The sequence below is a fragment of the Hordeum vulgare genome, chromosome 4H, assembly GCF_904849725.1.
Source record: "Hordeum vulgare subsp. vulgare chromosome 4H, MorexV3_pseudomolecules_assembly, whole genome shotgun sequence".
Taxonomy (NCBI): domain Eukaryota; kingdom Viridiplantae; phylum Streptophyta; class Magnoliopsida; order Poales; family Poaceae; genus Hordeum; species Hordeum vulgare.
In genome coordinates this window covers 552,111,473-552,130,203 of record NC_058521.1, presented here as the reverse complement: position 1 = coordinate 552,130,203, position 18,731 = coordinate 552,111,473, and positions in this window count along the sequence as shown.

Sequence of the window (18,731 nt, the reverse complement as noted above, 5' to 3'; positions counted from 1 at the left end):
AGTAATAGACCTTGTGACTATGTTAGTCATTATGGAGAATTATGCCCTTGGCATGATCTCCCCGGGAAGAAACATGATCTTTGGTTTGAAGTTGCTCCTAAACGTCCCCAAACTTGGGAAGACATCCAAACTCTTATAATGGAGAGCAAATCAAATATAGAGGATGACACTACAATTCTACTTAATAGCGAGGATATTGATTATGATAATTGTAGTCTTTCCGAAGTTATCACCTTTTTGCAAATAATGGCTAAAGACCCCCACACTAGTACACTCAATATTGCCTTCACCGAGCATATTACCAATGCTCTTATCAAAGCTAGGGAGGAGAATCTCAAGCTAGAGACTTCTATTCCTATAAAACTAGAAGATGGTTGGGATCCTATCGTCAAGATTAATTTGAATATTATCTCTTGCTTTGCCTTATGTGATGTTGGAGCTAGTGCCTCCGATATGCCCAAAAGAATGTATGATATGCTTGCTTTGAAACCTTTTGATCAATGTTCTTTTGGTGTTCATCTTGTTGATTCTTCCATAAAGAAACCTTTAGGGAGAATTGATGATGTTCTTATTGTTGTCAATTATAATTATGTGCCCATTGTTTTTCTTATTATGGACATTGATTGTGATCCCTCATGTCCAATTATTTTGGGACGTCCTTTTCTCCGCACCGTTGGTGCTATCATTGACATGAAAGAAGGGACCATTAGATTCCAATTTCCCCTCAAAAAGGGAACAAAACACTTCCCTCGAAAGAAGATTAAGTTACCTTATGAGTCCGTCATTCGGTCAAGTTATTCTTATGGAGTTGATAATACTTGATCTTTTTGCATCATGCCTAGCTCAAAGGCATAAAAGAAAGCGCTTGTTGGGAGGCAACCCAATTTGTTTTTACTTTCATTTTAGTGGTCTTGATGCTTGTTACTACTATAGCAACATCATTGTATCTTTATTTTTAAGCTTTGTGCCAAGTTTTAGCCTCCGATTGCAAGAAAGTTCAAAAGTTGTGACATGCTGTCCAGTAACAGATTCTGTGTGCTTGACGGAACAATTCGCCAAAAATCACCAGATCATATTTTTGAAAGAAAAAAATTTCACAGCATGCTCTATATAATTGTCTTTCTGGAATCTGTTCTGAGTTTTTTGATTTGAGTGGCAGAAGTGCCCCGAAAAAATTATTTACTACTTGTTGTTCTGTTTTTCACAGATTCTGCCACGTTTTATGTTTTATCATTTTGCAAATCTTAAGCTTTCTTTTCCTTTGCAAAAACCTTTTGGCAATCATGATAAACAGTAGCTCTTCATGAAAATCTTTATTTCTAGTAGGTAATGAATTATTTTATCTTGGGTACTAACCACTCTAATCGGCTTATGATGTGTTTCATATGAAGGGAGTTTTCAAGTATGCGATGGAAGATGATGAAAGAAGATCCAGGAGTGTCAAGCGCTCAAGCTTGGGGATGCCCCCATTCACCCCAAGGAATATTCAAGGATACTCAAGCGTCTAAGCTTGGGGATGCCCCCGTGCATCCCCTTCTCTATCGACAATCATCAGTTCGTCCATCTCCATGCTATATTTTTATCACTTCATATGTTATGTATTATGCTTGGAGCGTCCCACTCTTTACTTTTTAGTTTGTTTTAGTTTTTCTTGCTATTCATAACAAGTTGGAAGTTAGCCTACCTTTTTCGGGAGAGAAATATGCTCCATTCCACTCTAGAACACAACATAGGTTTTCATGCTTATCTTTTTTGTGTGTTCTTTATCTTTTCATAGTTGTTGTCATGCTTAGCTCTTAGTTTTCATGCTATATCTTTTTAAGAGCTTTTATATAGGTTTCTTATGGAACTCTCTTGAGTTAACATGCTTATCTTGTTTAGAGAGTTGGCCTATTGCACTGAGTTGTGTGTCTTGCATGAGTAGGTAATTGAGGTTGCTATTTAAGTATAGTAGTAACTTGCAATAGTTTTGAGGTATTGATTTGAGTAATGTTTGGACTATTGGTGCCAAGATCTTGAGCCTATTAGTGATAGATGTCGTATTTTGGGAAATCCGTGTGTTTTTCAAAAACTAAAAATTAGTTGAGAACTCTAGCTACTAGATTGATCGCTAACCTCTGGAGGGGTTGGAATATATAGAGTACCCTCACGTTACCATGGGTTGAGGATGCGCAAGGATAACCAAACCCCCAAACACTCCTCCTCGTGGTACTTGTCTCTTTGTGAATTTCCTCACTAGATAGAGAGTTACCGATAATAAGTGTACGAGTTCTTCAGACTAATGCGATTATTCGATTGTTGGCACTTCCAACATCCATATTTTGCTAGCCTCTTCGGTACCGTGCATTGCCCTTTCTCATCTTGAGAGTTGGTGCAAACTTCACCGGTGCATCCAAACCCTTGGCATGATACGCTCTGTCATCATAAGCCTCATTATATCTTTCCTCAAAACAGCCACCATACCTACCTATTAAGGCATTTCCATAGCCTTTCCGAGATACATTGCCATGCAACATCCACCATCTCATGACTTGATCTTCATGTCATACATGCTTTTGCTTGATCGAGGAGTCGCATGATAGTTGGGCCTTGCCCTTATTATTGCTACATGACGCGCTAGTTTCATTGCATATCCTGCTACGCTGGCAGAGGCATACATTTGCATACATCATGATAGTTTTCACTTGTCTTTATGTGAGTACTTCTTATGAAGTGTGATGATCTTGTTTTTATTCTTGTAAAACATAGAGTGTTGCCCTTAAGTGAGGAAAATATCCAAAGAAGACAAATCAAAAGATCCCAAAGAGGACAAATGAGAGACAAAAAGAAAGAGCCAAAGAGGCCACAAAAAAAGAAGAAAAAAAAGAGAAGGGGGGCAACACTACTATTCCTTTTGAAAGATCCACACTTGTACTCCATGCTATATTTGTACTGCATAGAAATTATCATTCATGCATAACTATGTGGGGACCCTTACACTATAGAACTTGGCTTGCATATTCCAATGATGAGCTTACTCAAATGAGCTCTAGGTCTTCATGAGCAAGCAAGTTGGATGCACCCCCACTAGTTCCATTGGAGAGCTTACCTTAGCTCATATGTGCATCCGTTGCATGGCAATCCCTACTCCTCACACCATATCTATCATTTGGCTTTCTCTCGCCTATGGTTGTCCTCATTGATGTGAGCCTTTCACACCTTTTTGTTTTCCTTCCACATCATTATTCTCTTTGCCATCCTAAGTGCCAACATATCTTCCTTGCGCTCATCCATTGCATGAGTGCTCAAAGTCGAAAGGGAGAGGATCATTTTGACTTGTGCCTGACTAGTGGTCTGGGGATGAGTCAAAATAAGATTCCGAAGGAGACCAAGTGTGAGGTTTAGTAGATTGAGTTCTCAATTAAAAAATATATTTTTACTCTCAACCCATCTCCCACTTCTTGCATGCAAACACCATTTGGAGACATTTGAGTCACGGACAACGAGAGTTCTTGCACCTTTATGTTCTTACTTTTCTAAATTCAATACTAAATATAGACTCTTGCTTGTTATTGTCTTGACTTGAATTGCATATCTTACTTGCTTTACTTTGAAGTTCTTATATGTGTGTTAGCATGTCACCACAAAAATTATTGTGTTATCATTTACCTACTTGAGCACGAGTAGGAATTAAGCTTGGGGATGTTGATACGCCCCAAACGTATCTATAATTTTTGCTTGTTCCATGATCTTTTGGGTGACATTGTTATATGTTTTGCTACACTTCTATATTTTTTTACACATATTTGGACTAACCTACTAACTCAGTGCACCCAGTGCCAGTTTCTGTCTGCTGATGTCTTTTTTGCAGGGGCTTTTACCCAATTTTCTGGAGCCCCAAAAATCCCGAGAAAAATATATAAAAATCAGCATAACGGAAGCTTCCAGATTACCGAAGATGGGCCAGAGGGGCGAGGGGATGCCCAGGCGACCTCCCAGCGCGGCCTGACCCCTGGTCGCACCCACAGGCCGCCTGAGTGGGCCCTACCTCTTCTGACACCCTCCTTTGGCCTATTTTACTCCTTCGAGAGGAAACCCTTTCATCACATCCAGAATCGCAAATTTCTCCATCGTTCCGCCGCCGCAGCGCTTCCGAGATCGGGAGCGTCAGGAGACCTCTTCCCGGCACCCTGCCGGAGGGAGGATTGACCTTCGGGAGCTTCTCCACCGCCATGGACGCTTCCCGGACGTGCCGTGAGTAGTCCTCCTTGGACCATGAGTCCATGACCATTAGCTAAGTGATGTCTTCTCTCCAATCTTGTGCTTCCATGATTAGACCTGGTGAGCTTCCCTACATGATCAAGGCATCTATGTAATTTTCCTGCTATCGCTATGCTCGGTTTGTTGGGATCCGATGGATTATGAGATTATGTTCAGATTGTTATGAGTTATATATTTGATTATCCTTTTATATTATGTTCTTTAGTGATTCATGCATGTTATCCATTGGTCTTTATTGCTTTGGCCGAGTAGTAGATTGTAACTCCAAGAGGGAGCGTTATGCATGATTGTGGATTCATGCCCCGTGATGTCTAGCTTGAGTGACAGAAACATGAGACTAGGGGATGTGCTCTTGCCACTAGAGAGAAAACAACGGTGCTTGTGACCACAGTTGCAAGGATTGTTTACCTTACGCATAGTTCGTTAATGCAGTTGTCAGTTGCTTTGAGTTTACACTTTGGGTGGGGCTCGCAACTTAATACCAGCGAGATGTTCTGGATAGATATCTCAAAGTGGATTATTAGTAAGTAGATGCTGATGAATAAACGGTATACTTGTCTTGGCGTACTGTCCATTACTATTGAGCCTCTAACTTTCAAGTAGCATAATTAGCATTGTTGTGCGTTTATAATTCTGTCAATTGCCCAGCTATAATTTCTTTACCCAAGCATAGTTGTTTATCGTCTTTTGGGAGAGAGACATCACTAGTGAACATCATGTGACTCCGGTCTATATCACCACCATTTATTACACCTTCATCATTTACTGCTTTCATTTACTTTTTCGTTGCAATCACTATCACTATTCCCGCTTGTGTTTTGATCCTTTGCAAACTACAAGGCCGGTGAGATTGAAAACCTCTCTATACTCGTTGGGAGCAAAGTTATTTGTGTGTGTGCAGGTCCACGTCTTCTGCTTGCTTCAGGGGAGGGGACACCTACTTGTTGATCCTAGGAGTCCTCCTGGTTCGATAACCTTACAGTCTCCTTGTAAGGGAAAACTTGCTGCTGACTACATCTCCACCTTCCACTTGGGGTAACCAACGAGGAGCGAGAAGTATATTCATCAACTCGTCATCAGCGGCCAGCTAGAGAGCAACAACGGTCATGAACATGCATTATGCATAAGTAACATTGGATACTAGCATGAGTAGGATATGAACACCATGAACATAAGAATCATAGAGGCTATGTTGGTTTTGATTCAACTACATGCATGAACATGTGGCAAGTCAAGCCACTCGAACATTCAGAGCAGGATACCATATCATCATACTACATCACAATCATTTTAACGCAATGTTGATATCCAAGATAAGTCATTATTAACTCCTAGATACTTATGCATGGCATGAGGAACTATAATCTCTAATTGTCATTGCAAACATGTTTGATGATAATAGGGTGAATCATGGATACTAGGTTAAACATATTTACAAAAACAAAACAAGTCGAGTTCATACCTATTTATCTCTGCCACGAGAAGTTCATCTAATATCGTCATTATTGTCTTTCACTTGCACGAGCGAATGATTTGAAAATAATAATAGTGCAAGAGTGCCATGGACTAAGCTGGAATCTGGAAACATTTTATTCAAGAGGAGAAGACAAGGTAATATGGGATCTTTATCACATCAATAATGATGCAAATGGGAGCCACTCAATATTTTCATCATGGAAAAGAAAAGAAATTTAGAGAAACACACTAAAATATTTTTTGATTTTTTGATTTTTCGCAAACGAGCAAATGAAAAGAGAAAAGCAAAAACGAGAAAAACTATTTACACGGGAAAGCTCCCAACAAGTAAAAGAAGAACAAGGAAATCTTTTTGGGTTTTTTCAAAGTTTTTCAAACACACAAGAAGAAAGCGAGAAAATAAATTAAACATGGATGATACAATGAAAAAGTGTGGACACCGACAACTGGAATGAAAAGTGTGAACATGAATGTAATGTCGGTGGGAATACATACTCCCCCAAGCTTAGGCTTTTGGCCTAACTTGGTAATAACTCAGTAGCCTGTGTAATGGTTGGAGTGGCAGCTCACGGAGGCTCTCGGTGTGGATGCCTCAGCCCGTCGTGCAGCCACAACCGCTGTGTTATGAGCTCAGGCCTTGCTCTCAAGAACGTAATATCTCCCCCTGTTATGAACATCAAAGAGAGCAGGTGCACGCAAATATGTGTCTACCACAGAGTCCTTGTTAAACGTCAAATTATAAGTGAAATTATGACGATCACCTCTAAAGATCTTATGACGTTTCATAGCATCAAAGTCTAGTTACTGCGTGGGTAAAATAGGATATAGGGTAAAGGTGAAACACCCAGCCCTCTGGCTAAGCGTGTGACATAAATTCCACCCTAAAAGTATCTACTGCCAGCGTTGTGTTGTAACCTACGTGCAAAAATCGCTCCAAATTAATAGCTTCTATCACCGTAGAGATTGGTGTGTATGAGGCTCAGATCGGGAGCACAAAGTGTACTACAATCTTGATTGCCTACAATACATTTTCCATTAAATAATGTGAAGTACTGAATAGCAGGAAAATGAACACTCTTTATTCTACCTTGCGTCACTCCCCTAGTCTCACCATAGCAAAGACTAGTCAAAAATATTTCAAACTCAGACCTTGGTGGCTCATCGTGTGAACCCCAGAACGGGATTTTGCAGAGGTGAGCAAACCTTTCTAGAGAAATGGTAAATGAATTTTCATGCAGTTTAAATGACACCCTAGACTCACGGGGAAGGAATTCAAATTCTTTGACAAATGATTTAGTGAGGATGAGGTGTTGATCACACTTATCTGAAATGTAGGGACCCAGATCGGCGTTGTGAACATATTGCTCAAATTCCTCCTTAATGCCCACGCTCACCATATAATCGTTGCATGACCATAAGCATGTTTTGGTGGTGGCACTTCGAATGGAACTCTCACGTGGTTCAACTGTCACGCCCAAGATGCGACCCTATCCTCGATTTGGCACGGGGGCCTCGTCAGGGATAGAAGCGCATCTCGTCGTGTCGCAAGAATGGATATCGTTACAAGTACATGTACTGAAAAGGAGAGATATATAAAGAGGGTTGGCTTACACTCGCCACAAGCTACATCAGAGTCACCTCAGTACATTACATAATCATCAAGAGTAAGAGCAGGGTCCGACTACGGACGAAAACAAACGATAGAAGAAAACGACGTCCATCCTTGCTATCCCAGGCTGCCGGCCTGGAACCCATCCTAGATCGATGAAGAAGAAGAAGAAGAAGAAGCAACTCCAAATGAACATTCTACGCGCTCGCGTCAAGTAACCTTTACCTGTACCTGCAACTGGTGTTGTAGTAATCTGTGAGCCACAGGGGACTCAGCAATCTCATTTCCAAAGGTATCAAGACTAGCAAAGCTTAATGGGTGAGGCATGGTTAAGTGGTGAGGTTGCAGCAGCGGCTAAGCATATGTGAGGTGGCTAACTTACGAGTACCAGAAGTAAGAGGGGGAAGAACTACGCATAGCGGGCGTGAACTACAGATGACCAAATGAATGATCCTGAACATCTACCTACGTTAGACATAACCCCACCGTGTCCTCGATCGGAGAAGGAACTCACGAAAGAGACATTCATGGTTACGCACACAGTTGGCATATTTTAATTAAGTCAACTTCATGTTATCTAGAACCAGTGTTAAACAAAGTATCCACGTTGCCACATAACCGCGGGCACGGCTTTCCGAAAGATTAAACCCTGCAGGGGTGCTCCAACTAGTCCATCACAAATTACCACAAGCCGCATAGAAATCCTTAATCACGAAGCTCGCGATCTCGTCGGATTCCCTAATGGAAAACCTCAACTCTGAGATTACCCAAAGCATCACCGGAATCTTGATGCACCAGATATCTCGTCAAAGGTAAAACTAATCCAGCAAGGCCGCCCGACGTGTCGACGATCCCGATAGGAGTCGCGTACCTCGTTCTCAGGACACGAAGAATGAGCGATGGTTACCACGCCAAACGCCGAGTTGCCCCGGGTAGCGTTAATAAGCTGCTCTGTTTTGGACCAACACTCATGAGGAGCACTGGCCCGGGGGTTGATTAAATTATCCTCGGGGTCCGGAAAGTCCCTATGCAATTTTATTAGGTGATTAGGCAAATGTAGTACCAATGTTGGGCCTTGCCAGACCAGCTTTAATCTAAAACGAATTATCTAGAGGGTCCCCATAACGACCCCGATCGTGTTAGGAGCGCTCATTTATGGAACATAACACCGGTAGCCGGTAACTAAAAGGGGCAAAGGTGGAACAAAACACCAGGCTAGAAAGGCCGAGCCTTCCACCTTTTACCAAGTATATAGGTGCATTAAATTAAATAGCATTTAACTATGGTGATATAACAAGGAACCCATGTTTGACATGGAAGCAACTGCACCTGCAACTAGCAACGCTATCAACAGGGTTAAGCAAGCAGTAACATAGCCAATCAGTGGTTTGCTAGGTTGAACAGGTTGAAGGTTTCATGGCATTGTTGAGAGGCTGACATTTAACATGTGGTAGGCAACGAGACATCACGGTAGAGACGGTAAAACTAGCATGGCAATGATAGTAATGGTATCTGGGGAAATGATCATCTTGCCTGAGATCCCCTTTGGAAGAAGAATGCCTCCGTGAAGCACGCGAACCGACGTAGTCGAACGGGTCCTCACATCCGACACGCTTGCGGAACTCTATCGAGACGGAGAAACCGGAAACAAGCATCAACACACGATATTCACCATACGATGCACAACACATATGATGCATGAGCTACTGAATACATGCGAGTCACGGCATGACAATTCACACAACCAAACACTACACATTAAGTGAAGTTCAATATGCACGAGTTGCATATTGACGAAACTCCACGTTTAATATTTAGTTCTATCCCGATTAGTTACTCGGCCATATTAAAGTTGTCAAACATGCAAGAGGTGGAGCGGAAATTAAACTACCTATCTAGGCATTTTAAGTGAGGTCGGAAATGACATATAGCACCTCCGAAACGACCTCACATGTTAATTTACAATTCTGTCCAGATCTGAATTAATGCATTTAATTGGCTGTTAAACAGCAAAACAAATAGGTTCACGTGATTCTACACATCCAGGCAAGCAATCTACACATAAAGAACATCTCCGACGGAGCTACGGCACAAAAGATACAAGCACCGCAAGATATGATGGCATGAATGCAATATGTGTGCAACGACGTCTACGAGCACATCAAAACAAACAAACAGCAAGAGGAAATGAAACTACATAAGATTCTAAGCAAGTTTCATGTAGGACACGATCAAAACGGAGTTACGGTTCGAAAACTACGAGCAAAACAAGAAATGTCTACAAATTGCCAAAAACAGCCACATAGCAACTAATACGCCTCACAACTTCGGCTACACAACTCCGTTAAGCTCAAGCAAGGCATGGCACGGAAGAGGGCAAGAAGCACTTCTACGAACAGCTAACAACAACTAGAATGGCAGCAAGGAGCACTAGGAAAAGAAGACACAAAATGGCATCTCACGCACTATTTCAGACTTAGTGAAAATATCACCTCCTGAAAGTGCAGTTTTCAGCCTGAAGCAATATTGACAGCAGCAAAGCCCTAAGCAACAGGTCTCCAAATGACATGAAATTTAACAGCATGCTAGAGAAACATAAGGGGTATAACTAACTCCATTGGACCAACCTCAAAAGAGCTACAGATCACAAGATGCAAGCAAGACAAGACAACAACAAAATAATAACAGATTCCAGACTTAGAAATGTTTCAGCTCCTCTAAACAGCACTATTCAAGCAACTAGAGAGCAAGCAAACAACACCTAAACATGCATTTCTATTGCAACTAAAAATACCAGAGGCTACACAAAACATCCAAGACCCAATCACTAGTTGACAACTAATTCAGACAAGGCCCGGAATAAAACCTACGGATTAAACAGAAGGGCATCACGACAAAATATCTCGCGAACTAACTTCCTTAAAAGCTAAAACTAATTGCACAGAAAAATCCATGGGATTTTTCTACCCCGGAAACATATACAATATGTGGGGTTTGCAACGCAAAATAAAGCCACACATTAATGCGAGATAATACCTCTAAACGGGAAAATAAACTACCGGCAACGCCCTACACGGAAAAATACGAGTGACCGCTCTAAAATACATGGAGAATAGCTCCCTAGAGCATGGACATTTACTCTACGACGTACGAGCAAAACAAACACGCGAGGAAAATAAATGCGGGCACCTACTTATGGAGACAGCACGCAAATCCACGCATTAGGCACTCTAATCGGCGTTAAACAAATATGCATGTTGGATATTCGTGTTCTAATTGCGAAGCTACCCCAAAACGATATAAAAATCACCTCGATCCGACTTACGGGTAAAAAGATACGGGCATTTTAATATTCGGTTAAAAACTGGAATTAATTAATTCCGAAAATTCCTATTGACTAACGGGCCTAACAAGGGGCGCAATATAATGAAAAAGTGCCCAGGCGGAGGAATTTCACCTCGGCCACTTGGGCCGGCCTGAAGAGCGGGAGCAACCGGCCTGGAGGTTGCTGGGCCGAAGCGAGGCGGTGCCGAGCCGGCTGCTGGGCCCGGCTCAGGCGCTGTGGAAGCTGGCCCGGTTCCTCGAGCAGGCCTGGGACCTGGGCCGGTCGGGCGCAACAGGCCCACGCGGCCAGGGCGAGCGTTGCCTCCGCGGTCAACGGGAGGAGGAGCGAGGGCTCCTGCCCGATCCCGATAGCGCAGCGACGGCTGGAGCTTGCCGGCTACAGGCGAGGCGGGCGAGGCGGCGCTGGCGGCAGCCGGAGGTGCACCGAGCAGCGGCGGCAGGGCGTGGATCCGGCGCACGCGGCGGCCGGCGAGGTGGAGCGGAGAGGCTGCGAACGGCGGCTTGGGGAGGCGGCCAGGGCGACGGCGAGTTGCGGGGAACGGCGCGAGTACGGGGAACCGTACGGGCGGCGTCGGCGGCCGGAGACGGCGCGGGGCCGCGGGCGGCGCGCTCCAGCTGCGGCGGCGGGGATGAGGCCGGCAGGGCGGCCGCTGGCCGGAGGCGCGGGCTGACGGGGCAGAACGGCGGCGGCTGCAACCCGTGGCGGCGCCAGATGGGCCTCGGCGGGCCTGCCTCGGGCTCGCGGGCCCGGCGGCGGGAGGAGGGAGACAGGGGGGAGGAGAGAGACTAGGGTTTGGTGGGGTGCGGAAATTGAGGAGGAATTTGAGGAAGGCTGTCCAAAAATTAAGGAGGAGGGGGTATTTATAAGAAAAAAGGGGGCTCGGTTAACCGGAATCGCGATCCGGATCCAACCGCGGGGTCGGATTCGGACGATTCCGAACGCGGGTAAGGGTACGCGGCCGAGTAGAGGGGTTTATCGGAGACGAGGGGGAAAACGGGCGACGCGGCACGGTTTTAAAAACACCGACAGACGTCCGACGATGTACCGAATACGGTGCCGCTACGGGCGACCGTTCGGGTACCAGACGGTCTACGATTGCGACGAAACTTGACAGGCGGCCTAGCTATAACTGATCGCGACCGCGCGTCAATTTCAACTCGATCAGAGAAAGCTTAAAACGCACCTTAAAAACAGGGTTTCGACGGTGCCGCGGGCGCGTGCGTGTGCGGTCGAACTCGAAACGAACAACGACGAGAACCGACAACTACTAACGGATGCAAGTTTTGAAAACTGGTGGCAACAGAGATGCCGATGCAATGCTGATGATGCGCATGATGTGATGATGACACGACAATTAAAATAAGCCACACGACGAAAACGGAAAGAGAGGGGAAGCTTCTAGAACATCGGCATCGGGCTGTCACATCAACATAGGACCGGTGAACGGAGCTGCTGCTAGACGATGCCTCCGAGGATCTCCTCCTCGAAGAACTCCTTCCAAAGAAGTTCAATGTTCGCGTACAATTTTCTGAAAAAATTTGGTCACAAAAATTTATTAACAAAACTTCATAAGAGTGGTAACGACTACTCATAGGGATGCATAGAGGCCATAGCAAGCATTCAAACTACTTAGAACTCCAAGAATTCAACATGCAAGCTCATCTATAGCATCACCAAGAGTAGCTAATTAATCCAAATATAAACCACTGAAGCAAAAACTAATTGGACACATGGAGGAGTCACATACCAAGCAACAAATCCCCGAAACAGTTTCGGAAACGTAGCTTTGAGCAAAGAGATCAAAATCTACGATTTCGGGAGCAAGACACACGAGAGAGAGAGAGAGAGAGAGAGAGAGAGAGATTTTCCGGGTGAATGGAGTGATGTGGGAAGAATAAGTATGTGAGGGGGACCACGTGGGGACCACAACCCACCAGGGCGCGCCTGGGGGTCCTGGCGTGCCCAGGTGGGTTGTGCCCACCTGGTGCACCTCCCTGTGATATTATTTGCACTAGAAATTCAGAAATATTCAAAAAAATTGTGTTAAGTTTTCAGGGCATTCTGAGGATTTAAATTTTTGGGTCATTTTTTATTGCACGGGAAACTCAGAAAACAAACAAAGCATTTTATTTTATTTTATTTAACTAAGAAAAACAGAAAACAAAAGGTAGGGATAGAAGTTAGTGCTAACTAAATTCATCAACTTCATACCTCTAAAAAATGATCCATAAATAAGGTTGATCAAGTCTTATTAACAACCACTTTTGATTAATATGAAACCGAAGAACTTCCGTAAATCACTAAGTTACCTCAATGGGGATATGAATGTCCCCCACAATAAGCATTTCATATTTATTTTGAACAGTAAGTAGAGGTAGTTGAAAACTTCCAATATTGATTGTCAGAGATTTTTTAATAACATTAATACCATTCACTTGGAATTGTTTATTCGGAAAGTGCACCGTATGCTCATTACCATTGATATGAAAAGTGACCTTGCTTTTATTGCAATCAATAACAGCCCCTACAGTATTCAAGAAGGGTCTACCAAGGATAATCGACATGTTTTCGTCCTCGGGCATCTCAAGTATAACAAAGTCAGTCAAAATAGTAACATTAGCAACAAGAACGGGCACATCCTCACAAATACCGATAGGTATGGCAGTTGATTTGTCAACCATTTGCAAAGATATTTCAGTAGGTGTGAGTTTATTCAAATCAAGTCTTTTATGTAAAGAGAAAGGCATAACACCAACACGAGCTCCCAAATCACATAAAGCAGTTTTCACATAATTTCTTTTAATGGAGCAAGGTATAGTTGGTATTCCCGCATCTCCAAGTTTTTTAGGTACTCCATCTTTAAAAGTATAATTAGCAAGCATAGTGGAGATTTCAACTTCAGGTATTTTTCTCTTATTGGTGACGATGTCTTTCATATACTTTGCATAAGGAGGCATTTTTAAGATACCCGTCAAGCGAGTTCACAAAAAGAATAGTCTTAGCATTTCAGCAAAGCGTTCAAATTATTCATCATCTTTCTTTTTAGTTGACTTAGGTGGAAAGGGCATAGGCTTTTGAACCCATGGTTCTCTTCCCTTTCCATGTTTTCTAGCCACAAAGTCTCTTTTATCATATATTTTATTCTTGGTTGTGGGTTATCAAGATCAACAACTGGTTCTATCTCAACATCTTTATCTGGTTCTTTATCATTTGTTTGAGTGTCTTCATGAACCCCATCATTATATTTTTCATTATCAGAAGGTGAGTGTTCATTACCAGATTGAGTTTCAACATCAGAGATGGAAACTTCATTATCATTATCAGGAGGTTTTTCTATTTCAGGTTCACTAGCGGCAGGCAAAGTCCTATTTTTTTCTTCTTCTTTTTGTTTTTAGAAGGACTAGGTGCATCAGTGTTAATTCTTTGAGAGTCTTGTTCAATTCTCTTTGGGTGTCCCTCATGATAGAGTGGTTCCTGGGTCATTTTACCTCCTCTAGTGGCTACTCTAACATCAAAGTCACTTATATTATTGTTCATTTCATCAAGTAACTCCCTTTGAGATTTAGCAACTTGTTCTAATTGAGTTTGAACCATAGAGGCATGCTTTCCTACACCTCTAACATCATTTGAGATTATAAATAACAAGTCACTTAAGCGAGCAATCATATCAGAGTTGTATTTCAATTGTTCCATAACATTTGCATTGAAGTGATCTTGCTTTCTAATGTAATTATCAAACTCGTAAAGGCATTGACTAGGATGTTTATTACGAGGATCATCACTATCATTGAATTTCATTAAATATTTTACCTCTACCACCTTAGGTGGTGGTGGTGCTTCAGGCCCATGTATTTCTTCGATAGGTGGTAAATTTTTAACATCCTCGGCTTTAATACCTTTTTCCTTCATAGATTTCTTTGCCTCTTGCATATCTTCAGAACTGAGATATAAGATACCCCTCTTCTTTGTAGTGGGCTTAATATGTGTTTCATGAGGACTCCAATCATCATAATTTTTCAATATGTTATTCAATAATTCTTCAGCTTGCCCAATAGTTTGTTCCGTGAAAACACAACCAGCACAACTATCTAGGAAATCCCTAGAAGCATCGGTTAGTCCATTATAGAAGATATCAAGCATTTCATTTTTCTTAAGAGGATGATCGGGCAAATCATTAAGCAATTGGGAAAGCCTCCCTCCAAGCTTGTGGGAGACTCTCTTCTTCAATTTGCACAAAGTTAAATATTTCCTGCAAGGCAGCTTATTTCTTATGAGAAGGGAAATATTTTTCAAAGAAGTAATAAACCATATCCTGGGGATTACGCACACAACCAGGAGCAAGAGTAGTGTACCAAGCTTTAGCATCACCCTTTAATGAGAATGGAAATAATTTGAGAATATAGTAATAGCGAATCTTCTCATCATGAGCAAAAAGGGTGGCTATATCATTCAACTTAGTAAGATGTGCCACAACAGTTTCAGTTTCATAACCATGGAAAGGATCAGATTCAACCAAAGTGATTAACTATGGGTCGACAGAGAATTCATAATCCTTATCATCAATAAAGATAGGTGAAGTAACAAACTCAGGATCACATTTCATTTTAGCATTCAGAGATTTTTCCTTATACTTGCATAATAATTTATCTAGATCATCTCTATCCTTACAAGCAAGAATATCTCTAGTTGCCTCCTCGCTCATAGTATAACCTTCCGGTACCTTTGGCAATTCATATCTAGGAGGACTAGTTCTAGTAGGTGTTTCAAGATTCTCAGTTTCAAGTTCATCATCACATTCAACAATATCATGTTGTCTTACTCTAGCAATGTGTTCATCAAGAAATTCACCTAGTGGCACATCATCATTAAGCAAGGTACTAGCATCATCATGCGTGGTATTCATAGCAAAAGTAGCATCATCAATAACTTGCGACATATCAAAATTAATAGCATGTTGTGGTGTTAGAAGTTTACTTATAACACAAGGTTAATCTAAAGCGGAGCTGGATGGCAGTTCCTTACCTCCCCTCATCTTAGAGGGAAAAATCTTAGTCTTAGCATCCTTCACATTCTTCATAGTGATAATATGATAATAATCCCAAGTGACTCAACAAATATTGCTATGCTCCCCGGCAATGGCACCAGAAAAATGTCTTGATAACCAACAAGTATAGGGGATCGCAACAGTTTTTGAGGGTAGAGTATTCAACCCAAATTTAAAGATTCGACACAAGGGGAGCCAAATAATATCTGAAGGTATTAGCAGCTGAGTTGTCAATTCAACCACACCTGGAGATTAATTATTTGCAGAAAAATTATTAGTAGCACAATAATATGATAATTTTGATGATAGTAGCAGTAGCGATAATAACGGTAACAGTGATAACAGTGATTTTGTAGCAGTAACGATAGAAGTAGAAACGGTAGTAACTTAGCAAGAACAATATAAGGTAAATTCATAGGCATTGGATCAATGATTCGTTGGATGCTATTCGTCATGAGACAGTTATAACCTAGGGCGATACGACACTAGCTCTAGTTCATAAATATAATGTAGGCATGTATTCCTTCAATAGTCATACGTGCTTATGGAAAGAACTTGCATGACATATTGTGTCCTACCCTCCCGTGGCAGCGGGATCCTATTGGAAACTAAGGGATATTAAGGTCTCCTTTTAATAGAGAACCAGAACAAAGCATTAACACACGGTGAATACATGAACTCCTCAAACTACGGTCATCACCGAGAGTGGTCCCACTATGTTCACTCCGGGGTTTCCGGATCATAACACGTAGTAGGTGACTACAACTTGCAACATCGGATTTAGAATATGGATATAATGATGATAGCATAAACGGTTCAGATCTGAAATCATGGCACCCGGGCCCAAAGTGACAAGCATTAAGCATGGCAAAGTCATAGCAACATCAATCTCAAAACATAGTGGATACTAGGGATCAGGCCCTAACAAAACTAAGTTGATTACATGATGAATCTCATCCAAAGCCTCACTGACCAGCGAGCCTACGAAGGAATTACTCACTCTAGGTGGGGAGCATCATGGAATTGGCGATGGAGATGTGTTGGTGATGACGAAGATCGAAGATCCCCCTCTTCGGAGCCCCAAACGGACTCCAGATCTGGCCCCCTAATGAAGAGCAGGAGGCGGCGGCGGCTCCGTCTCATGAAATGCAATAATTCTTTCTCCCTAAATTTTTCTGGAATAATGTGATTTTATAGCGTCGGTTTCAGGGTCATAGGGGCCAGCAGGTGGGGACAACCCACCGGGGTGCGCCTGGAGGGGGGCAGGCGCGCCCTGGTGGGTTGTGCCCACCCAGGTGCCCCTCATGTGGCTCTTGACTCCAGAAATTCTCTTTATTGATATAAAAAATCCTCGCAAAGTTTTGTTCCATTCTGAGAACTTTTATTTATGCACAAAAACAACACCATGGTAGTTGTGCTGAAAACAACGTTAGTACGGGGTTAGTTTCATTCAAATCATGCAAATTAGAGTCCAAAACAAGAGGAAAAGTGTTAGGAAAAGTAGATACGTTGGAGACGTATCACTGTCTTCAATCCTTTGTCCATCTGGACAATATGCAAAACTTGAAAACTTCAATCACATAAAACTCAACAAAACTTCATGAGATCCGTTAATATAAGCAACATATCAAATACTTTCACATGCTGTTACATATTGATTATTATTTTATTTTGTCATAGGGTACTTTATATTAACTCCTCCATGTCTTATACCCCCCGATACAATCCATATCATCATCAAAACAAGCAAACTACACATGCAAAAAAAAAGAATGTGACTGGAATATATTAGTTTGTAGTAATGTGTAATGAACCTATACTTCTGTAACTCCAAAATTTATGAAAAATTTGGAAGACCTTAGGGATTTGTATAGAAATACTTTATAAAAATTAGCTTAAAAATATGTTCGAGTAAAATTAGAGAAATTCTGGACTGGACTTCAAAGTTTCTGTTTTTGCACCGTATCAATTCTACTCATCATCCCAAAGGCTTTACTTGATACAAACACTAATTATAATATAGAAACACAATAATTACAAATTAAATAATCATGATATCACACACTAACATAAATAAAAATAAAAATTAAAGATAACTAATGGGTTGCCTCCCAATAAGCGCAATTGTTTTATGTCCCTAGCTAGGCATATTGTATAGATTCAAGTGTTATCATCTTTGACACTCAAACCATAAGTGGCTCTCATGATTTATTCATATTGTGGCCTAATTATATTTCTAGGGAAGTTTTCCATTCCTTTATCTAATGGGAATTTGAACCTTATACTTCCCTCTTTCATATCAATGATTGCACCTATAGTTCATAGGAAGGGTCTTCCAAGTATAATTAGACAAGTAGGGTTGCAATCAATATGAAGCACAATGAAATATAAATGCACATAATTTATATTTACAATTATAAGTACATCATTTATTCTACCCAAGGGTTTCTTGGTGGTAGAATCCTCAAGATGTAAGTTTATGGAACATTCTTCAATATTGGTGAGACCAAGCACATCACATAAAGTTTTAGGTATGGTTGAAACACTAGCACCAAGGTCACACAAAGAATTCATATTTATTTATATTAATTTTGATATTAGGTTCTGACTCATCATGAAACTTTCTATGAATAGAAACTTCAAGCTCAAGTTTCTCATCATAAGCTTTTACCATGTCTTCCATTATATGTTGAGTAAAAGCTTTGTTTTGTTCATAAGCATTGGGTGAGATAATAATGGATCACACCAAGGAAATACATTCTAGTAAATAGAAATTATCATAATTAAAGTCCTTGTAATCCAAAATAGCAGGCACATCACTAGTTAAAGTTTTGACCTCTCCAAACCCACTTTTTCAGTTTTAGCATTAAAATCATGACCCTTCAAGAAAACGGGATGCTCCTTCACTAGAGTTGACTCATCTCTAGTCACTTTATCATTAATATTTAGAGAAGTAAACAAAGATTCAATAGGAGAAGGACCAATCATTTTAAGAT